The sequence below is a fragment of the Sciurus vulgaris genome (genome assembly GCF_902686455.1).
Source record: "Sciurus vulgaris genome assembly, chromosome: 15".
NCBI classification, from domain to species: domain Eukaryota; kingdom Metazoa; phylum Chordata; class Mammalia; order Rodentia; family Sciuridae; genus Sciurus; species Sciurus vulgaris.
This window is the reverse complement of record NC_136476.1, coordinates 82,171,247-82,192,903: the sequence shown is the minus strand read 5'-3', so window position 1 is coordinate 82,192,903 and position 21,657 is coordinate 82,171,247. Positions and strand designations below refer to the sequence as shown.

The following is a 21,657-nucleotide window of genomic DNA, read 5'->3' as shown; positions in this document are numbered from 1 at the left end:
CTGCTCCCGCCCTCCGTGTGGGAACTATAATTTTACTTGCCAAGGCAATTCCCCAGAGCCAGCCCTTGATTCTTCCTTGAAACCCACCCCCTCAGGCTTCTCCAGGCTCAGCACAAACCCACCATGGACCAATTCCCAAGTGCTTCCGACCCAGGACCACCCCGCCCTCTGGGATACCCACAGTTGCTCCGGGCAGCTGACCCCTTCCCTCACTGACATCTCAACGAGCAGCAGGGGTGAGAAAATACTCCAATCGATGCATGGAGTAATTTCAACATGCTTGATAAAGAGAGCCATAAGATCATGCGGTAGCAATGCCACATGTAGACTAAGACTCCATCACCCGCACCTGAACTGTCACCTGCTAGCAGTGAACCCGAGGAACCCCCTCCACCACACCTGCAGAGGGCATGGCGGGCAATATGGCTTCCTGGCAGGCAGTCATTTTCTGAATAAAATTAAATGCAAGGGGAGGCCTTGAAGACTGTACCTGTTCAGGGCTCGAGCTGTAAATAATCAGCAACCCCAACCCTTCCTTCTGCCCTCTCCCAGGATGGGGAGGGTCCTCTACCACTGGTGATGGGAAAAACTGCAGCAGCTCAAGAGCTCCAGGCCATTTCTCAAAACTCATTTGCAAACCAAAACACGGAGGCTGCTCTGCTTTGAGGTGACTTCACTTTGGGGCTGTTCTTGGGAAGGTATTTGTAGATGCCTCCAGAGCTGTCTGCACGGTGACATTCCAATTGAGTTTACACAAGGCCAACAACTTCCTTCTCGATCCCCAAAGTAATTTGCTTTGCCACGTTATTCATAAGCCAGGAGTGATTTATCAGCCACAGCCAGAGCTGCTGGAGCCCACACACAGGAGGCTTGGGAAGGAGGAGGAGCGCCCCAGCCAGGCCCAGCACTTGGTGGCCGAATGCATGGCTTTGGGCGAGTCACTTACCCTCCCAGCCAGGCTCTCATCTGTCACACAGGCTGATCATGCCACTCTCCTGCACTGCTGGGGATGGGACAGCAACGTGGAGGGGCCCAGCATGGCTGACCCGAGAGCGGCCACTGATACCTCCGGGGGAGGGGTCCCCCAGGCCCCTCGGACTAGCTGTGTGATTTAGGACAAGTGTTCTTTCTGAGCCTTTCCTTCCTCCACCGTAGGAGAAGGAAATAATAACCATATTACCGAGAAGTTTCAATGAGATAAAAACATGAAGCCCTAGGTACAAATGATAACTTAGACATCATTAGTTTGACTCTTTCTGTACAGAGGAAAATGCCCTTCCCACGGCGGGCCCCTTTCTACCTGCTTTTACAGAAAACTGCAAGTGCAGCCATCTTAAATCATGTAACCCATGAATTCGTGACCATGCAAAGACCTCCAGGGGCACCAAAGCAAGGCTTGCGAGGAGTGGCTCCCTGGCATCTGGCATCTCTGGGTTACAAGTCAAGCTCGACCCAGAAGCAAGGCCCCATCAGTCTGGGCTACTTGATGTCCCCCAGAGAAGAGACCCCAGAACAAAATAAAGAAAGCCACTGGGGAATCAGGTTAATAGAATAAAGGCATCCTTGCACGTGAACCTTCTCTGAGGTTCTATCTGGCATGGGCAATCCGGACACACACACACACACACACACATGGATCCTCCCCAGATCCCATCTCTACACAGGTGCCTGACAGCATGGCCACCTTCATCTCTCTGCATCCCCATTACCTGGGGAGGAATCCAGGCCCATGTACCCACCCCTCCCCCAAAAGTCCCTCCCCAGGGCCCAGACCTCTGGGCCAACAACACCTGGACAGGAGCAGGGAGGTCAGAAGGACCACATGCCACACCCAGGAGGATCGAGAAACACACCAAGAACATTTCACGGATCTAAAGAAAGGTTTTAAAACTTTATCAATATTTAATGGCTCCAGGGCTGGGGTTGTGGTCAGTGGTGGAGCACTTGCCTAGCACATGTGAGGCACTGGGTTTGATTCTCAGCACCACATATAAATAAATGAATTAAAGGTCCATTAACAAAAAAAGTTAAAAAAAAAAATCAATGGCTCTGGGCAGAGATCATATGCATTGCTCAAGGTAAAGAGGAAGTTCAGCTAAAGAGCTCACCACCTGAGCAGCACGGCACCTGGTCAGCCAGCCGCCACAGGGAGCAAACGCAGCAACCCCTGGCATGCTAGAGACCAACCATGGGGCTTCCTGCCTTCAGAATGGAGAGCAGAACCGAGCACATGAACACTTTCTGGAGAAACCATTCCCACAGGACAGCCAGGCAAGAGCATCTCTTAAACCACAGCCCTGGGGCCCAGCACCCTCCTCAGGGATGCCCGGGCGGTGGTGCGTGTACAGTCCCTGGTCCCCTCCCGCCCACTCCTGTGCATTTTTATGTGTCTGCATGTGTCCAGAGATACAGAATTTTAGGCTTGTTTTTAATAAAAATAGCATCCCAGCATAACTCTCCTGCAATTCATTCTTTACTTCCCCGTCAGAGAGAAGGTCGGCACCTATGGTTGTCTCGGTCTTAACACTCGCACAGAGACAGGGTGCAAGACCAAGGGTCAGCTCCCAAGGAGCCTTGACTGTCACTCCCAGCGACCTAAAGGACACTGTGAGTTCCCTGGGAGGTCACTGAAGGGTCTGTGGGCTGGAGAAAGACAGTCAGATTCAGATTTCAGAGATAACATCCTTGCTGCGGGGCAAAGCGTGGATCAGAGGGGGCAAGGCTGAGCACAGTGCTGGGACGAGGGCCTGCCCTAACTCAATGAGGGAAGCAGGTGCTAGGACAGGGACTGTGCAATGAGAATGGGGACAAGGTCACACCAGGGGCACTGGCATGGGGGACTTGAGACTCGGGGTCCCTCGCTGCAGAGGGCCAGGAGGAATCAAGGGTGATTCTGGGACTCTGGCTCTGACATTGGAGAACGGGGTATCTGCCAGGGGCTGTGGTGCAGGCGAGTGGGAGGTGGCAGAAGTGAACCAGGGTTCCCTCTTTCCCCTGCCAGGTCTGAGGGGCTTGGGAGACACTCGAGGGAAGGAACTGGTAAGATGGCTTGGATGGAAGAAGAAAGGGCAGGGGAAGCCACCGGAGGGAACACAACCTGAGAGCAGACGTGGTGAAAAGAGGCAGGCCCAGGACAGAGCTGAGGCATTTGGTGCTGAAGTTCAGGAAGAGAAGGTGCCAAAAAGGAAAAAGACCAGGGAGCACCCTGCCGTGTGGGTCACAAACGGAGGAAGCGGGTGAGCCTGGCTTTAACATGCAGCGTGGGCAGCTGTGTGCACGCAGAGGGTGAGCGTGCGTGCACACAGGTGTTCATGTGGGTACACACACAGGCCCACTGCTCCGCTGCAGGCCAGGAAGCAATGGCACCTCAGGAGTAGCGAGCGGGCCAGGAACCCAGACTTTGGCTCCCAGCTACCCCTCCAAGAGAAACGGAGGCTTTTGGAGAAATGGATGATTCAGGGCCAGGAGGAAAAGAAAAGCCCAGGAAGTCTTCTGAGGCCAGAAAATAATGACGTCCTCCAAGAATCGCCCAGCCCGGCGGGCGTGGGACCGGCTGGGAGGGCCTCGCTGTGTATGGATCGACCGACCTGGGCCACGAAGAACAAGCAAGCAAGCCCTCAAGCTGCTGGGCACGAGGGAAAGCTCCTCCTTACCATCAATGCCAATCCCCAAATGCCGACGGAGGGTGGAGTGGCGAAGCCCACCCGGCAGGAGTCTGGCGAGGAGCAAGCCGCTCTCACGGTCCCGGCGCATTCCCACACGCTGCACACGGTCATGGAGGGAGGGAGGTCATGGACTCACAGAGAAGCAACCCCACAAACTTCCTCAGCAGGGGCCCAAGCAGACATCACCAGTCCTGGGTTGTGCCAACACCACGGGCTCCTGGGCCCGTGCACTGGAAGGGACAGTGTGACTTCTACGCGCTCCCTTCTGAGCTGTGTAATATGAACCCTGTCACCAGGAGGCAGCAAGCAAGAGCCAAGCACAGTGCTCCAATGTGCAGGGCAGGACTCTCACCAGGGAGCCTCCAGCCTCCTCATGATGTCACATCTCATTTCCCACAAAGGTCAGTGGCGTACGCTTGGTGCTCATGCATGGGCTCACACACGTGCACACGCTAGGTCATGTGTCTACCCCAGAGCCAGCGTCCAATTTTAAGAATCATCTCAAACACTAGATTTACGCCATTATGAAGTATCTCCCTGGGGCCCCACAGAGAGCGCTCTGCAGTAGATGTACATGGACAACAGGACCCTGCTCCCCTAGCAACTGCCTGGCACTGGCCAGGAACCACCGTAGTCAGGACAGACACCTTCTCTGGGTGCAGGCCTTGGTGGTAGATTGCACAAGCAGTCGCGAGTCCCTCCTGATCTCGCATGCATGACCCTTACAACATTATTTTGTCTCTTCTGCCAAGAAGTGTGATCCATTCTTTGCCCCTTGAATCTGGGCCTGGCCACGAGACTTGCCTTCCCTAAAGGGACATCAGCACATGTAACCCCAGCAGAGATGTAAAAATGTGTGTGTGCAGGCTTGCTGTCCTCTACTGAGGACGCCGGTTGGCCATGTGAAGCCCAGAGAAGCCTTCTGGGGGATGAGACACCACGTGGAACAGAGTCCAACGGTTTCGGCTTCAGTGGCCCACGCCGATGGCCTGTTAGACCACCCAGTGGCAGCAGGGCTGGCCAGACTAGAATAACTACTCTCTTACCCACAGGACCATGGGGAATTGTAAATGGGGCTGTTTTAAGTCCCAAGTCTCAGGGTGATTTGTCACACAGCAAAGACACAAGCACTGGCGGAGGGGTGCTTCTTTGAGAGGAAATCCAGACAGATTTTTCCAGAAACTGTCTTCTCCGTATCTTCACATCACTACTAAGCTCTGCCGATGGGCCTGACTAGGGGAGAAGCGAGGACTCCGAAGAAGACACATCGAATGCACGACCCACCTGTCAGCTGCGATCATCACCACACTGTGGGGTACAGGAGCCAGGGGGAGGTGTTCTTGACCAGTTGCTGTACCCCCCACAATCTGGGGGCCACTATGTCCCCAGTCCCAAGAACAGCGCCTGGCATTGAACAGGCATCTGCTCATAACTGTTAATAAACAATGAGAAGATGCCTGGCCTTGGAGTCAGGGCCCATGTGGAGGACCCAGTGTCCCCACCTGCGAGTGAAAGGTTGGGCCAGACGGGTGACCACCGTCCGTGTGCTCATCCACAGGCCGTAAATGACTGCTGCTGCCTGCTGCCCCTCCTGCCGGGCTCTGGCTTAGTTAGTGTGGGGGCTGGGCTCTGGGTACAGTTTCCAGGGAATTCTGCAACCAGGCTGGGAGCGCCCGGGCTGATGAGTTCTCAAGTCAGCTCTAGCCCTCCAAGTTCGCAGTGGCGAGGGTCACCATGAGGATCGCAGACACAGCAGCGCCTGGAAAACCTGGATTTAAATTGGATGCAACTTTCCAAGCCCACCAAGTAGGCCCACTGCAGGGACAGCTGGTCTCTGTGCTCCTCATCTACTCAGAGGCTCCTCAAACGCAGCGTCGGAAAGAAACCACTGGTCACGGACCAGGGGCCCTCCCTCCCCTCCCCTGGGGCTGAAGGGCAGGAGAGATGGGGTCTCAGATCCTGAGGCCCATGTGGGTGGTCCTCCCGCTCCAGAGCTCTGGGGTGAGGTCCAGAAGAAAGCCCTGGTTCAAAGTGGGGATCCTCAGGATTCTGTGACAAAGGGACTGTCCGATTCCCTTTACTCTGATATGATCACCGTTACCTGCCACTGTGGCAAAAGGACAGCAGGCCCGAGTTTTGCACAACTGGAAAGGTGTAGTCTAGTTACAAATTAGATGATTTAAAAAGAGCCCACCCACGGGTGGAGAAAAGAAAAAGTCCAAAATGTGACGTTTCTGTACCGAAGTACAGGGACCATCTGACCCTGCTTCGTGGACTCAGTTCCCCAGGTCCTGGGGTCCCTCCAGAGCACGGAGCCTGCAGGAGAAAGACTCCAGCTGGAGCCAGGGCAGCCAGCCAGGGGCACTGCCTGTGAGGACCCAGGCCTCCACCACCCTGCTGCTCAGAGGCCAGCCGCCGTGGCAGACGGGCATGCACCACGTGGAGACACCTGCCGTGGCAGATCTGCCTGTGGTCTAAATCCAAGTTCCCTTTCACACAGGACTCCGCTATTTGCTTGGATGCATTCAAACAAGGTCATCATTCAATGATGAAGTAATTTCAGGAGGAAAAGAAAACATTTCTATGCCTGACATTTCCCCTGCTTTCTAGGAAGCTCAAACCCTGGCCTCCCGGCTCACACCTAGATACCTGGCTGCCCTACCCCGATGCTGCCAGGCTTGGGGCACCTGGTCACGGTGGACACTGCGGACGGTCCTCACACACTTAACGCCAGGGCTGGCATGGAGCGCAGGCCAATATGTGTCCCACCTACACAGAGGTGCATGTCCAACCGGCAGAATTTTCCAGAAACATTTCTATGGCGAGGGCTTCTCTTGGAAGCAGTACAAACCACAGCCACCAGGGCACCAGCTCTCGGGGTCGTGGTGACGGGGGATGAAAGAACAGCGGGAGACAGAACCCCGACTGAAGTGACATCCACTTTGATTTGGAAATACCAGGGAATGCGCTGCCTTCTATCCAGTTGTCTGTCTAGGAAGTACAATGCCATAAATTACCCTGATTTCAGATTTAATATTAACCTTTAAAGGGCATGCCACAAAAAAAATGTGTCCTCTAAATATTGGTTGTTAGTTCACTTTGCGGGTCTTTCAGGGAAAATAGGTGTGAGGCTGCCACCGTCTCTGACTGTACCTGTCATGTACATCTCCCGCCGCCTGACAGTAATTCCAAGGGAACTCAGCAGTCCCAAGCGCGAACAATTCAAACCAGCCACTCTAGCTGCGGTCTAAGCTCAACCTCAAGACTTAATAATAGAGCCGGTGAGTGTTACCCTAATTTCCAGAGCTGATGAACTTTCGGAGGCAACATGAGTTGAAATAATGAGCACAGAGATGACAGAGAATTTTAATCCACGGTTCTTTGAACTATCCAGTGTAATAAGCACTTGTTCCTTTCTACAATGGGCATATAAAAGGGAAATCTAAATAATAATTGCTGTAATTATCTTGAAAAATATGCAGAGATTAATGGTGATTATGAAAATCTGTATAATTGTTCTCTGAAATCGTCGCTGATCAAGTGGTATCTCGCGATGGCCGCTGCCAGACTTCTGACCCTGCCTTCCAGGTGGGCGCGGGCACGTGACACTAGGCTTTCTCCCTGCGGAACGTGACCCCGTGTTTACCAAGTCGGTCTTCATCCTCCCCGGCACCCTGGCCTGCGTTTTAACTCTTCGTACCAGGGACCTGCAGAGGTTGCCAAGGCACCCGTAATGGGATGCGGGTGTCACCGTGGTTCAAAGCCCCAAGTTCAACTTGTTATTTATTCAAATAATTAATTACTCTTGTATCCATCGAGCAGTTTGTCATGACACATTAATGACTTGATAGACTTCCATGAACTGGTGAACACAGAACAGCAGAGCGTTTTTATCGTCATTTAATTTTAAAACGATCCTGTGTGAAATTATCTCGTCGTGAGTGATGGGCGCATAAAGAACCGACTCAGCAGAGCCCCTTTTGGATCATTGCTTTATTAATGGTAACGTCAGGGAAATGAAAAATGCTAACATTGTCATATTCCGCTGCTGGGTGGAGATGGATGGCGGGGAGTGGGCGCGGGCTCCGTGGGCTGCCTGCCTCGGGCACAAGCCCCTCTGGGGCTGCAGCCTGCACCCCACCCGCCCGGCTGTGGCACCACGCCCAGGTCCCCTTTTTGGATTTATGGCCCCCGACATCTATTACTTTCTATATGTGGGCTTCTCTTTTTTTTTGAACTTGAATTTTCCACTAGTGATATAAAGCACCCTCACGAAAACATTTCGCTTTATTGCTTTGAACATTAAACGTTATTAATCCAATAGAAAAACGTTAAAGATATTGCTGTCACCTTTAAATGTGAAATGATATTAGGAGCTAAAAAACGCTGGGTTAGTGGAAAAGATGTTCCCTTGGCCTCTTTCGAGCCTTGAGCTAGTGACGATAGGATGATATTTCTCCATGGCTCACAGCGCAACATCTGCTAAACAGAGACTTCCGGTTCAGCTCTTCTTCTCCTCTTATTTGGTGGAAATTGTTTCTCAACCGTCTTAATTACAAACTGGGGAATCTGACACTGCTCCCCAGCAGTGTGATTCAAAGACTGCAGACGGAGCTGCGGTCCCGGCGGGGCCACCAGCGCACGCCTGTGGAACTGTGCGGTGCCACGACATCTGCACAGGTCCACAGAGGGGAACAGAGCCAGGTGCTGCTCCTGGCCTCCTGGACGGACTCCCATGAATGGCTTCACCACATCCCCGTCCAGCACAGGTGCCCCGGGCAATAGCTCCCAAAGAGGGCAGAGGCAGGGGGCGCGGCTCACCCTGCGAGGTGCGGTCTGCCGCGCCTGTGCACTGACTAAATCCTCAAAACCACGCTCGAGGGAGGATGGGGGTGCGTGCACACACTGTCTCCATCACCCTGTGTCACTGATACTCAGGTGAGGGTGGCCAAGCGACTGCAGAGTCACATGGCTAGCAGAGGTGGTGCCTGGGTTGACGCCGGCACCTCCGGGTTCTCCCCAAAAGAATCTGCAACCGCCCTCCCTGCAGCACGGAGCCCAAGTCCGTTGGGGTGCTGTGGCCTGACCCCCCGGCCCTGCTTGGCGACTCCTGGCTCTACCTCCCCTGCGATAGGAGGGAATTAGAAGCAGAAGAGTCCAAGCAGACGCTTCTACCACAGATGGCAGGTGTCGCAGAAGCAGGGCACTGGGGGCCGACACTGGCACCTTGCGAACACACCCCTGAAGCGCGTGTCAGAATCTCAAGGACACGCAAATCACCGCAGGTGCACAGGCCCCAACCAGTGGTGGGGTGGGGCGGCTTGTTCGGTGGGACGCCCTCCTTTTGCAGAAGGAGACACTGAGGCTGCGAGGTCATGACTTTCCCAGGGATGTGTGGTGAGGTGGCAGCAGAGTCGCCTCACACAGGACAGGGAGCAGAGCCTCCTTCACCCCATGGGGCTGTGCTTGGGTGAGGGTCTTGTGTCCACACTGCAGTAAGGGTCTCAGGGTGCACGTTCTGTGGAATCTTCTGCACAGGTAGGGCTCTTTGTTACCTGTAAGGACTCTGATGGGGCAGCAGGGCCTGAACACCGGCCTCAGCTGACCTGGTGGAAGCCTTGGTCAGTGCCAGGCACTGTATGAGGCCCCTCCCATGGGTCACAACCCTGTGAGGTGAACGGGTCCAGCCTGTGGGAAGCCAGGGGGCTCAGCTGTCCATCAAAGGGGAGGCCAGCACTGGTCACCACTTGGCAGTCCAGCTCAGAAAGCCAGGCTCTTGAAGCCCCTAAAGACGACAAGGCAAGACGTAAAGAAGCTCCAGGGCCTAAGTGCAGCCACGTCCTTACTAACCACTGCCTACTGTTCACTGTGCAGCCAGCCCAGGCGTCCCTGGCTCAGACCTTCTGTGGACGGAGCCTCTTGACACTTGCAGGGTGAAAGGACCCAGGAAGCGTCCCATCTGCCTCTGCGTCTGTGGTGGATTTTCTGGATTCTCAGGGATTCTATGGCTTTTACTGGCAGTAGAAAGGAAAAAAGATGATAAATGCAGACACCTTGTGAATGTCTTTTCTGGAATCCAGACAGTGGGGTCCACTCTACCCTACCTAACTCAAATCCAGTCTTCATATGTTGTCCCTAAGGAACGTGATGCTTCTAACTTGTCCTGGACTCTCCAACTTCCTCCTTAAATCTTTCTGTGCTTTGGTGAGTAATCACTTCCAGCCAGTTGAAAATCTGCCTTGGATTTTTTTTTAAGGGACCCTTTGGCCAGAACAAAGTATGAAAGGCCACATTTCCACAGCTTGAAGGAGGCACGCAGGAGATGTCCCACCATGAGGCTTCCAGAGCTGCGCAGCGACACAGGAGGAGATGGTGGGCATTTAGGGAACCACCAGGGAAATGAAGGCCTGATGGGAAACAGGTGCCTGTACTTGAAAATACTTCTTATTTTAAAATTGGTGCTTATAATCATATGTGGAAGTGGGATTCATTGTGGTATTTCATGCAGGGGCCTGGCACACTTTGGTCAGTTTTACTGCCCAGTACCTCCCTTGGCCCCCCTCCCCAAACCCCTATCTTCCATGCCCACTTCTATTTTATAAAGAAACATCCCCAACTTTTCTCTCTAGCCTCCACTCATGAGAGAAAACACACCACCCTTGACTTTCTGAGCCTGGCTTCTTTCACTTAACATGATGTTCTCTAGGTCCATCCATTTTCCTGCTCATGACATAATTTTGTTCTTCTTTATGGGTGTGTAAAACCCTGCTGTGTATATACACCACATTTTCTTATCCATTGGTCTGTCAATGGGCACACATGCTAGTTCCATAATTTGTTCACCGTGCTGTTATAAACTTGGATATGCATGTATTGTTAGTGTGCTGACTTTAATTCTTCAGGATAAATGCTGAGGGGTGGCACAGTTGGGTCATCTGGTGGTTCCATGCCTAGCCTTTTGAAGACCCTCCACACTGATTTCCACAGAGGTTGTACTAATCTACAGTCCCACCAACGGTGCAAAAGTGTCCTTTCCCTCCACATCCTCTGCAGCACTTACTTGTATTCTTGGTGACTGCCATTCTGACTGGTGTGAGATGAAATCTCAAAGTGGTTTTGATTTGCGTTTGCTAAAGACGTTGAACATTTTTTCACATATTTGTTGGCTATTTGTATTTCTTTTGAGAAATGCCTGTCTAGCAGCCAGTTCACTGGCCCATTTCTTGATTGGATTTTTTTTGGTGTTGAGTTTGAGTTCCCATATATTCTAGATATGTATGCTTTGTCAGAGTAGCTGGCAAAGATTCCTCCCATTCCGCATGCTCTCTCTTCATGCCTTTAATTGTTTCCTTTGCTGTGCAGAAGCTTTTTAATTTGATGCCACCGATTTATTAATTCTTGGTTTTAGAAAAGTACTTTTTAAAGTCTCAGAGGAGGGAGAACATCTTGTGAAGCAAAAAGCCCAGCCCTCTTTGAGAACAGAAATCTGCTGGTGGCAGAGTCAGAGGCATGGGGCGAGGGAGCCAGCCAGGGTCCGCCAGGGAGCCCACCAAAGTGAGGAGCCTGGAGGCCCTGGGCAGCCTAGGAAAGTCACACGGAGCCCTGAGAGCCACAGGGTGCACACCCATGGTGTCTCCCAGCGACCTGCAGGGCTTCGACCTGGTGGCTATCCTGCTGAACCTAGTCTCCACCCTGGGCCCCGATGGGGCTGCCTGCTTCAGCTTTGCCATGACGACACTGGGCACAGAGAGGTTGACTGGCTTGCTGGATGCCACCCAGTGGGCTAGTAACAGGACCGGGCATGGAATGTGGTTCTCCTGGCTGCTGCAGGAATGTTTATTGAGTTAGTGGGAAATCACTGCGGCTCAGGCTTGGCAGGCACCCCAGAACCAGAGTCTGGGGCCACCTCGCAGAGAGGCTGTGGGAAAATGGTCATGCACTTTCTGCTTGGTGGATGTCCTGGGAAGCCGTCACACTGCTGCCACGCTGTCTCCGGACAGACACACTTTGCAAGCAGAGGGGTCGCTGCTCATTCTTGTGTGGTTCTGGCAGCAGTGGGTGCGGGGGCCGCCGATCGGGCTCTCAGCTTGATTCCATCCAGGCTGTTGGACAAGCACCAAACCATGACTTCATTTGTGCCTTAGGTGGTGAAACACAGGGTAGCTTTGAATATTCTGGCTGTAAAATCCTGAATGGTCAGAAGACAGGGTGCCGCACCCTGCACATACCTGTCCTCCCCTGGTGGAGAGAGACACATGTTTCCCTTAAGCCTCCATCTGGTGAGGTATGACAAGAGTCGGAGAAGGCCAATGACCCCCGAGGGGTGGGTGTCCTCACCTCTGTGGTATCTGAGAAGGTGGCATCCGTGGTGGAAGGTTTTATCGAAGGCAATCTAGAAGGTCATGACATGAAACAGTTTGTCCTTCTGCAGAAGCACCTTGGGACTCCTAGTAAGGGTGACTGCTGGGGCGCTTGGCAGTGAGCAAGGCTGGGGACTCAGCACTCATTTCAGCCCCCCTGGGAGTCTGCCCACTTTTCTCCTGCAAAAGCTGTAACTTTTGAAGCAAGAGCGTTTGTTTATTTAAAAACAATGATTTTACCAAAGAGTCCACTGCTGGTGCCGGAGGAGGGGAGAGGTCATCCCAAAGGCCTGGGAGAGAAGAGGGACCTAGACTGGGCTGAGGAAGGGAGTCTGGGAGGCGAGAACCTGGAACGTGGACCAGGCACGCTCGGTCTGCGCTAGGAGTGGGCCCAGCCCACGCCATAAGCTAAGAAAGAGGGTCGTGCAAGCTTGCAGGTGAGGGTGACTGCATGTCCTTGTGGAAACGGCTCCTTCTGGGAGAGAGAACTGAGGGAGCCCCGGAGCTGGTTAAACCCGGGGCTCGACCACATGAGCAGAACATCCGGCTCTCCCGGGGGAGGTTCTGGAGGATGCCGGGCTACGCTAGCTCAAGAGGACGGGGTTTCAGAGCTCTGAAAAGTCTCTTCTTCTCCTTTATTTTTTGTAAACTGAAGTTAAAGAGGGGCGCGGCCATCAGGCTGTGTGGCTGGCGGGGCAGTCGCAGCCTAGTTAGGAAACCAGGGAGGACGGCGTCCAGCTGCGCAGGCGGGGGGCATGCCCACCGGGCCCCTGCCTCGCACTCCTAGCAGCTGGGGGGAAAGGGAGCCTCCTGGTCCAAGGTGGCCCCTCGGCAAGGACCCTTTCCTCCCTGGCCAGCAGTCCCGAGCACCCAGCTACGCTTACCACGCCACGCTCTGGACCTCGCTGCGTCCCTCCGGAGGGGCGAGGCAAGAACCCCAGCACGCAGACAGACAGCTTGTCTTAAAAACTCAATTCTCTTTTATGTGAAGAAAACTCACAGTTAAAATTGTATTAACAATGATGTAATATGTAGAGGAATTTATTTTAGTGAAAATTTATTTAAATAACTTTATAAATGACATCAGTTCTTACTTATCAAATCATTAGTTCTAAAGTTCACCAGAATGTCTCACTTCTACATTACATTTTGTGAGGAAATTGTGTGTGCAAGTCTTTTTTTTTTTTGACTGAACCCAAGGTCGCGCACATGCTAGGCAAATACTCTACCTCTGAGCCACATCCCCAGCCCTTTTTATTTTTTATTCTGAGACAGGGCTTGCTGAGTTGCTGAGGCTGGTCTTGGGCTTGTGGTCCTCCTGCCTCAGCCTCCCGAGTGGATGGGATTACAGGTGTGCACCACTGCGCCCGGCTAAAGGTCTCTTTTAAATCTGGGGATCTGGGAATATCGCGGGGGAGCGTCCTACAAAAACACTTAGGGTCTAACTACTGTACTGGGAAGCAGTGATCAGGATGACCCTTACACTTCACTGGTCTAGAATCACGTACGACAGCAAAACTATAACATGGCGCATTTGGGCTCAAAAGACTTCTCTTCTCGTGGGGCCTTTGTGGGGCGGAGGACTGCAGTGGTCACAGGCACCCAGGCCACATCTGGAGCCAAGGCCACATGGCACCTGGCTCTCCAAGGCCAGAGAGCCCTGAGCAGCTCCTGAGCAGAACAACCCAAAGGAGAGCCACCACCCCACGTGTCTCTAGATGGGCAAGAGCAGGGACGCAGCGGGAGGCCGGCCCATGAGTGGAGTTGAGGGACGCCCCAGCACATGTGTAAAGCCTTTGGAATTTCACTGGAAAAACTGCATTTCAGAAGTGACCTTTGAAGTCCAAAAATGAAAGCAGAAGAGCCTTTCCGAGTGGAAAGCGGTGCTGAACTGCTGGGGGGCCGGTGGGTGTCCACCCGCGCTGCATCTGACCCTTAACCTAGGGGCACAGGCGTCAGCTCCTGTCACTGTCCCCTGCATGTCTGGAGAGCCCCTGCCTGGGGAGGAGTCACCGCTGGTGCCGAGAGCAGGAGCACAAGTGTGTGGTGTGTGCACACCCGTGAGCGTGCACGTGTGCACGTCTGTGAGGAGAGAATGGGGGAGGCAGACACGCCGGGAATGCCAGGCAAGCAGGGCACAGCGTGTGTCACCGACACCCCCTCCCTGGAGCGGTGACTGCCAAAGGCTGGGGGACAGGCCCCTCCTCGGACCCGTGGGCAGAGAGGAGACGGTCACTGAGATCTCCAGCTTCAGTCAGAAGGAAAACCTCCAACCCAGAGCGGGCAGGCAGGGCAGGGGTGGCTCTGCCACTGTGCTTCCTACCTGGGGTCCACTTGCCCTCTCAGGCTGGCTGGCCCCTGCCCTGGCAGCTCCCCTGCCTGCGTCAGGACCTTCCCCGTGGTGCCCACTTGGTGGCAATGCCCTGCCGGTGGGCAAAGCCTTCCTGAGTTTCGTGCACCCGGCACAGCACAGAGACGGGCAACACATGCTCAGTGAACCACTGAACTGAGAGTCGGGGTGTCATCTGCCGGCACATTCACGGAGGCCAGAGGCTTCCAGTGGGTCGTCTCCACTGGTTCTAGGCTCGGAGCCGGAGGCGGCACCCACCCCACTTACAAAGCCGGCCTGAGGCTCGGCAGCGAGTGTCCTGCTGGGGCCGAGCTCAACCCCACGTCCTACAGTCACTACCTCCCCTCCCTCCACGAGCAAGTCAAGGGCCCAGAAAAACAGACTGCGATTTGCAGAAAGGACCACAAAAGAAAGGCCGGCGGAGTCGCAGACCACTACCCGTTCTCTGATTTCTGGCATCGGTTAGCAATTACCCTCCACTCTCCTTCTCCCCCTTCCGAAGACGTGCCAGTTACCTCAGCCAAAAACCCACCCCAACTCTCCAGTCGCCCGCCCCACCCGGCTGTGAGATCAAAGGCGGGAACGGCCCTGGCAGCTTTTCCCCTTGTTAACTGAGAACAGAGAGGCTCAACACCTGCCTCCTCCCTTCCAGCACCAGCACGGCCGCGGCCTGTGCCCCCGGAAGCCCCTCCGCTCCCTGGCCAAGCCTGGGCTGTGGCCTCCCCACCGGGAGCCCAGCGCTGCTGTGCCCGCTCACACCATCGCCAGGTGGGCCCCCAGGCCCAAGGCAGGGCGCGACGTCCCAGACTCGAGAGACCCAGTGCGAGGGGGTGGCGGGCTGCCAGCCTACACTGGGCACCAGGAGCCCACGGGTCCACTGTACCACACACGCTCCCAGGGCACCCTGCGTGTGTTCGTGCCCCACAGGCGCACTGTACCTCTTTCACCTGCCAGAGAGGAAAGCGTGCCTGCAGGGACCGTCCCCAGGAGTCTGAAGAGACCCAGACCCGCTGACCGCGCCCCCACAGGTCCAGGGGCTGCCGGGAGGGGCTGCTGTGCCACGCGACTCACGCCCAGTGCCACAGTGCGTTGGGCGGAGGGCGGAGACCATGCAGCTCTCACGCGCCCCGCGGCTTTCCAGGTGTCAACGCGTGACCCGCTGGAAACCCGCAGGCCTCAGGGGACAGCTCGGGCCGGCTGCACAGCTGACCTCACCTGCCTGTCCATTCCCCTGGCCTTCCACGGCCTCCTATGACCAGAGGCAGGACTTCCCGGCATCTTTAAAGCTCGATCGAGAGGAAAAATAAGTGTCTTCCAAACGCCAGGGGTCCCGGGTGCCTCTCTCTCCGGGCCCTGGGAGGCGGTGGAGGGGTCCCACCGCCGGGCTCCTTCCACATTCCCAGTCCCTCTTTGGCCTCTGCTCTGGGGCCCCAGGAGGTTGGAAATTCTCTGCTGGTGGCCTCGACTCCTGCTGCTCCCAGGGCCTGCCTGCGTCCGGTCTCCAGGGCCCTCCAAGGGCTCAGCTCCTGGGATTGTTCATGCACCTGTCCAGAGGTGTCCGAGCCCCCTTCACTGGGGTGCACCAGGGGACTGCGGCCTCTGCTGGGCTCCCACCTCATGGCCTCCCCAGCGCTCCTGGCAGGGTGAGGGCCTTGGAGGGGCTGGCCAGCTGACAGGCTTCACCACTTCGTCCTCACCGTGATTCTGAGAAGTCTTATGTGCTTCCATTTTTGTTCTACAGCTGAGGAGGCTGAGGCCAGACCGTGCAGGGCTGGCTCCCGACCGCCTCAGCAAGGAAGGCCCAACTGGAGCTCACAGCCTCGCCTGACCCAGCTCTTCTTGTGGTACAGAGGCCTCACCCCAGGGTGGTGGACACCCCTGCTCACCACGGGGCCCTGTGACTGGGGAGGAAGGCCAGACTGGCCTCCCTGCCTCCCCCTTGGTGGCACAGCTGGTTTGTACCCGTGGATCCAGGGACACCCCTGGATCCTTGGTGCCGTTATTCCTGCTTATTCTGCCTCCCAGACCCCTGGCCCAGAGCAAGGGGCAAGGGCCCTTTCAGGTGCCACTCCACACTGGACAGTGGAGTGCACAGGTAGAGCGTGCTGGGCTGGTGCCAAGTGCTGTGTGACTGTGGGGAAGTTAACTAAGCTCTCTGTGCCCACAGGACTGCTACACCCACACCTCTCAGCATTGCTGAGGCGGAGACAGCACGGGCACAGCTCTGCAGGGTGCAGCGCTGTGGTTTTCATTTCCGAAACATGAAAGAAAATGAGCGATGCCTGTTCTGTGCCCCTCCCTCTCCACCCTCCCCCATCCCTATAAAACACAGTTTCCTATAAACAACCTTCACACAGGGAAGGGAGAGGGCAGGGAGGAGGCCATCCTTGATCCCCACGGCTGTGTGACATGAGGACTACGCTCAGACTGACGCCTCAGAGGAACACCGGCCTCCACTCCATCTGGGTTCGCCATCGGGCCTCCTGACAGAGGCTGGCCTCCTAGGCTGTGTTGGGAGCCGTCAGGAGAGTCCACAAGAGACGGGCAGCTCAGCAGGCTTTGGCGAGGCTGCCTAATGGGAGGAGACAGAGCTGGCCCTGTGCCTCCTGGGAGCCGGTCCTTCCCAGAGCCGGCAGCACTCAGCACCTGGTGGCCAGGTCCAGGTTGGTGACCAGAGGGACAAGAGACTAACTGTGAACTTGACTGCAGAGCTCTCCCATCAGGAAGCTGGGGGCACAAAGGGTGAAAATGCCAAGCACAGGCTTTATGGAGGACACAGTCTAGGATCAGACAAAGGAACACTAAGCAAAGAGGTGAGAAGGGCCGTGGATTCTGTGGGAGGCACAATGAAAGCATCGGGTAGGGGCACTGTCTCGATCTGCTGTGTGATCTTGGGAGTCACTTAACCTCTCTGATCTAAGTTCCTCATTTGTAGCATGGAGTTAACAGCAATACCATGTGCTTCCCAGGCTGGTTTTGAGGATTACATGAGTTCGTATGTGAAGGTGACTTAACTCCACAAACACTATTATTTCTGAAGCCTGACATGAGTCTCTTCTCTGTGGTGAGGCTGGTCAAGAGTGGGCAAAAGCCAGCCTCCCAGTGCAGGTCAAAACAGTCATCCCGCGTGGCCGACTGGGCCCAGGCCAGCCCAGGTTCAGAGACACTGCAAGGTCTAGGCAGCAAAGGCAGGAAGGGCTAAATCTTTCCCAATTATAAGCTGTCCTCACTTTTAACCATGAAGAATGACTTTCTGCCTCTCTCTGAAATGAGCCTCAGCAAGGAGGTGCTGTGGACCCGGTCACATCCGAAACTATTAGCGACGGGAAGCCAGGGCAGCTGCGCCTGCCAGACAACCTGAGGGACCGGGGGCCCGTGGATGTCCACGGCTGGCCAGCCCCATCTGCCAGGGTGGCTCTGTGGGCGGCTGGGCTATGCACCTGAGGCCACCAAGCCTTCTGCAACGGCCCTAACCGGCTGAAGGCCATGTGTGGCCCGGCGGCTTGTATCTGAATGTTCACGGGGACAGGTCACGTCAGACTCTGGAGTCCTCTGAGCACCCACCCATTGCCCGAGCTCTCTGCTGGGCACTGTGCATGTGATGACTGGACCTGGCTCCTGGCAGGTCCCCCAGCCACCGTGAGGGACCCACGCCCTGCTGCATTCCCGCAGAACCCTGCAGGGGACAGGGGCGCAGAGGGCCCAGCTGCCCACGGAGCATGTGCCAGCCTCGAAGGGCACCGAAACCCAGCTTGTCATGTGCCTGTGCCGCCTCTGTCCTGCGTGTGCCCCTGTAGTGCCTCCAGGCAACGTGGGGAGGTTTTCAAATAAGCACCTCCAGGGACGGAAGCCCCCTGTTTGGACAGTGAATTGGCCAGGGCTTCGCCATGAACTCTAGGAACAGTCGGCCCTTCAGCAGCGGGCGGCTCTGGCACAGGAGGACCCAGCAGGGCGGAGCCCCACGGACCCTGCCTAGTCCTGCGGGGCTGGGGACTCTGCACGGAGGGCAAGGAGCACAGAGGGCAGGCAGAGGAGCCGCCAGGCAGCAGTGGCCAGGCCCAGGCGGAGACGGGGTGGGGGCAGGAAGGCAGGGGGAAACCGAAGCCTCGGGGCTGGCTCCAGGGCCGGGCCGGCCGGGGCCAAGAGCCTCACAGAACCTAATGCTCAGCTGGGTGCAGTGGGCACAGCTGTCGTCCCAGCCCTTGCAAGGGAGGCCAAGGCAGGAGGATCGCAAGTTCAAGGCCAGCCTGAACACCTTAGGGAGGCTCTGTCTCAAAATCAAAATAAAATAACATGGGGCTGGGCAGGGTAGCTCAGGGGTAAAGTCCCTGCCCAACAAGTGCAAGGCCCTGGGCTTCACCCCCAGCACTGGGAACACACAGCAAGGACCGAAAACAATGAGAGACGATCCCATCCAGGAAGCACTTAAAAACAGCAAAATAAGTCAAAAGAAAGTACAAGAAAGAACTCAAACAGGTTAGAGTGATGAGATATAAAGCAAGCTCAATGGCAAGACAGATGACAAAAAATAAGTAGAGAAATAAATCCCTAGCAAGGATAACCAAGGAAAAGGCAGAAAACACCAGGAGGCTGGATGATCACAGGTGTATTAATTTTGAAATAGTAATAAACTCAGGCCCAATTTTGTAGCAATAAGCTTTAGGTGATTTTTCCTCCAAAGAAAATATAAATGACAAAACTGACTTAAGAAAAAGCAGAAAGCCTGAGAAAACACGATGAAAGAGACTGAAGTTAGGATCCTTCCCCACATGCCCGGCTTCCCTCGATGCCGACAGGGTCACTGGTTCTCCCAGGGAGACTTTCCTCTTCCCAGGCCCCGAGGAAAAGATGCCGCAGTATTTTAGAAATAGTCCTCTGTTTGAAAAGAAGCAACCCAGATTCTCAGATCACTCACAAAGCCATATTTTGGTGAGCATTAAGTCTGATTTCACATCCATAAATGCTAGAATCTTAAATAATGGCAGCTCAAACCTCGTACTATATTTAAAGAATGATACAGCACACTAAAGTAAGATTTATCTCGGAAACAGTAACTTTCTAAATGGTAAGTCATGAAAGCAAAGCGGTATCAATAGGTTAAATGAGAAAAAAAAAACCCACAATACTGTATTGAGAGATTCTGAGAGTTTTTTAAATATGAAATTCAAGTTAGTGAATTTAAGTAAAGAAATCAGTCCCCTGGGGCTGGGTTGTGGCTCAGTGGTAGAGCGCTTGCCTAGCATGGGTGAGGCACTGGGTTCCATCCTCAGCACCAGGTATAAATAAATAAATAAAATAAAGATCTATCAACATCTAAAAAATATTAAAAAAAAAAAAAAAAAAGAAAAAAAGAAAGGAAACAGGAGCAGAAGAACGGCTGCTTTAATAAGATCAAACTCTCCCGATTCGCCAGCCTTCATCTGATGGGCGGGGCCCCAGCCAGGAGCCTGGGAAGCAGGGTGACTCCTGGCCGCCAGCAGCGGCGGCCCTCGGTCTTCTGGCCATCAATGCAGAGCAAGAAAAGGAAACGGGGGCAAAGTTTACACAGACGCAAGATTAGCTGTGCTCGCAGATGATTTTGTAGTCTAACAAGAAAACCCAGGTAAGGCAGTTTGGAAGCTACTGGAAATGAAAGCGCACTGAGAGGGGGCCAGTTACAGAGTAGCACTCAAAACCACCAGTGTTTAAAATCCACACTATGCGCAACCAGTCACAGCCTGACGGGCAGAGGCACAGCTGGGATTAGAACCCAGGAAGGAGGTGGGAAACTGCGGCTGGGTGCAGAGGCCAGGCCTGTAATCCCAGCAGCTCTGGGAACGCAGCTTGGCGGTTAAGGCTCTGGGCCGATCAGTATCCCCCCACCCCCAAAAAAGAAAAACTGAGATACTTTACTAGATCATATAAAAAGGCATTGGGATAAATGGAGAACCACAATATATTTCTGGAAAGATCAAGTATTTTAAAGATGACCATTCTTTCTAAATTAATTTATAACTTCAGTATCCCCCAACCCCCACCCCAGTCAAAATCTTAAAAGTATTTTCTTTGGAAATTCAAGAGATTCTAAATTTCAACTGGGTAATTAAGAAAATTGAGCTAGAACTATTAGGGACATTTTGGAAAAACAACTACAAAAAATAGTAAGATAAGAATTTAAACATATAATAATTAAAAGTGTGATCTCCATTAAAATATGCGGTCAAGTCAATGGAACAGAGAACACAGGCCACAAAACACATCATGGTAGACAGTAAGAGCTTATGATAAGATTGCTTTTCAAGTGAGTGAGAAAGAAAAAGAATAGGAAAGAGAGAGGGAGGGCAGGGAGGGGCTGTAATAAGTGCCGCTGACAGGATGATCAATAACTGGGGGAGCGGGGGGCTGCAGTGGTGCACATCTGTAATCCCAGCGTCTCGGGAGGCTGGGGCAGGAGGATTGCAGGTTCAAAGCCAGCCTCAGCAACTTGGTGAGGCTCTAAGCAACTCAGTGAGACCCTGTCTCTAAATAAAATACAAAATGGGACTGGGGATGTGGCTCAGTGGTTACATTCCTGTTACCAAATAATAATTACAATAATAATAGGAAATGTAGACCCTTGTGTCATACAACAAAATTGCAGGTGAAAGGAGACGTAAATGTTTAAACGGAAGAAGGTACCAGAACGTACTGTGAGGTAGAGAAGGTTCTACAACGTGACGGCAAAGACACAAAACCCGATGGAAAAGCGAAGCCGCAGGACGAAGCGGAGTGGGTGGCAAGGGCCTCGCGGCTGGGTAGGCGGCACGGAGGCTGCAGAGCAGAGGAGGAGGAGGCTGCAGCGCAGCCCCTTGGGGAGGTGAGACCCACCACAGAAACCCCCCTTTCAAATCGTGGGGGTTCAGACGGCCCCAGCCGGTTAGTGAAAGTACCTTTCGGGGTGTCAGGCGGGCGATCCAGCCCTGCGGGGGGCGGGTTGTCCTCACCGGAAGTCTTCAGAAACACCTGACCCCAAGGACCTCCCCAAAGGTGCAGGTGACCTTGTGCCACCCTCCACAGTGGGGATCTCTGCCTTTGTTCCCAGACCCTCCACACCGTGTGTGTCCCTGTGCACAAGTTTGGAGTTTTGCCTTTTTATAGATTTGCATCTATTTTAAGTAGTAAATGATAAAACAGGCCATTACCACCAGCATTTCATGCCGTCATGACATTGTTTCCTTAATTGATTTCTGTAGTTCTGGGCCATGAGGTTCAACTATGGGTTTGTCCAAATTGTTACAAATCTTTCAAAAAATCCACGGGCAAG

The 21,657-nt window shown here is 54.1% G+C and overlaps 1 protein-coding gene across 3 annotated transcripts in view; it reads right to left on the bottom strand.

Moving 5' to 3' along the window:
• MVB12B (multivesicular body subunit 12B) overlaps positions 1 to 21,657 on the bottom strand; it is a 184,233-nt gene that overhangs the window by 24,656 nt on the left and 137,920 nt on the right. The gene's annotated exons all lie outside the window — the stretch shown is intronic.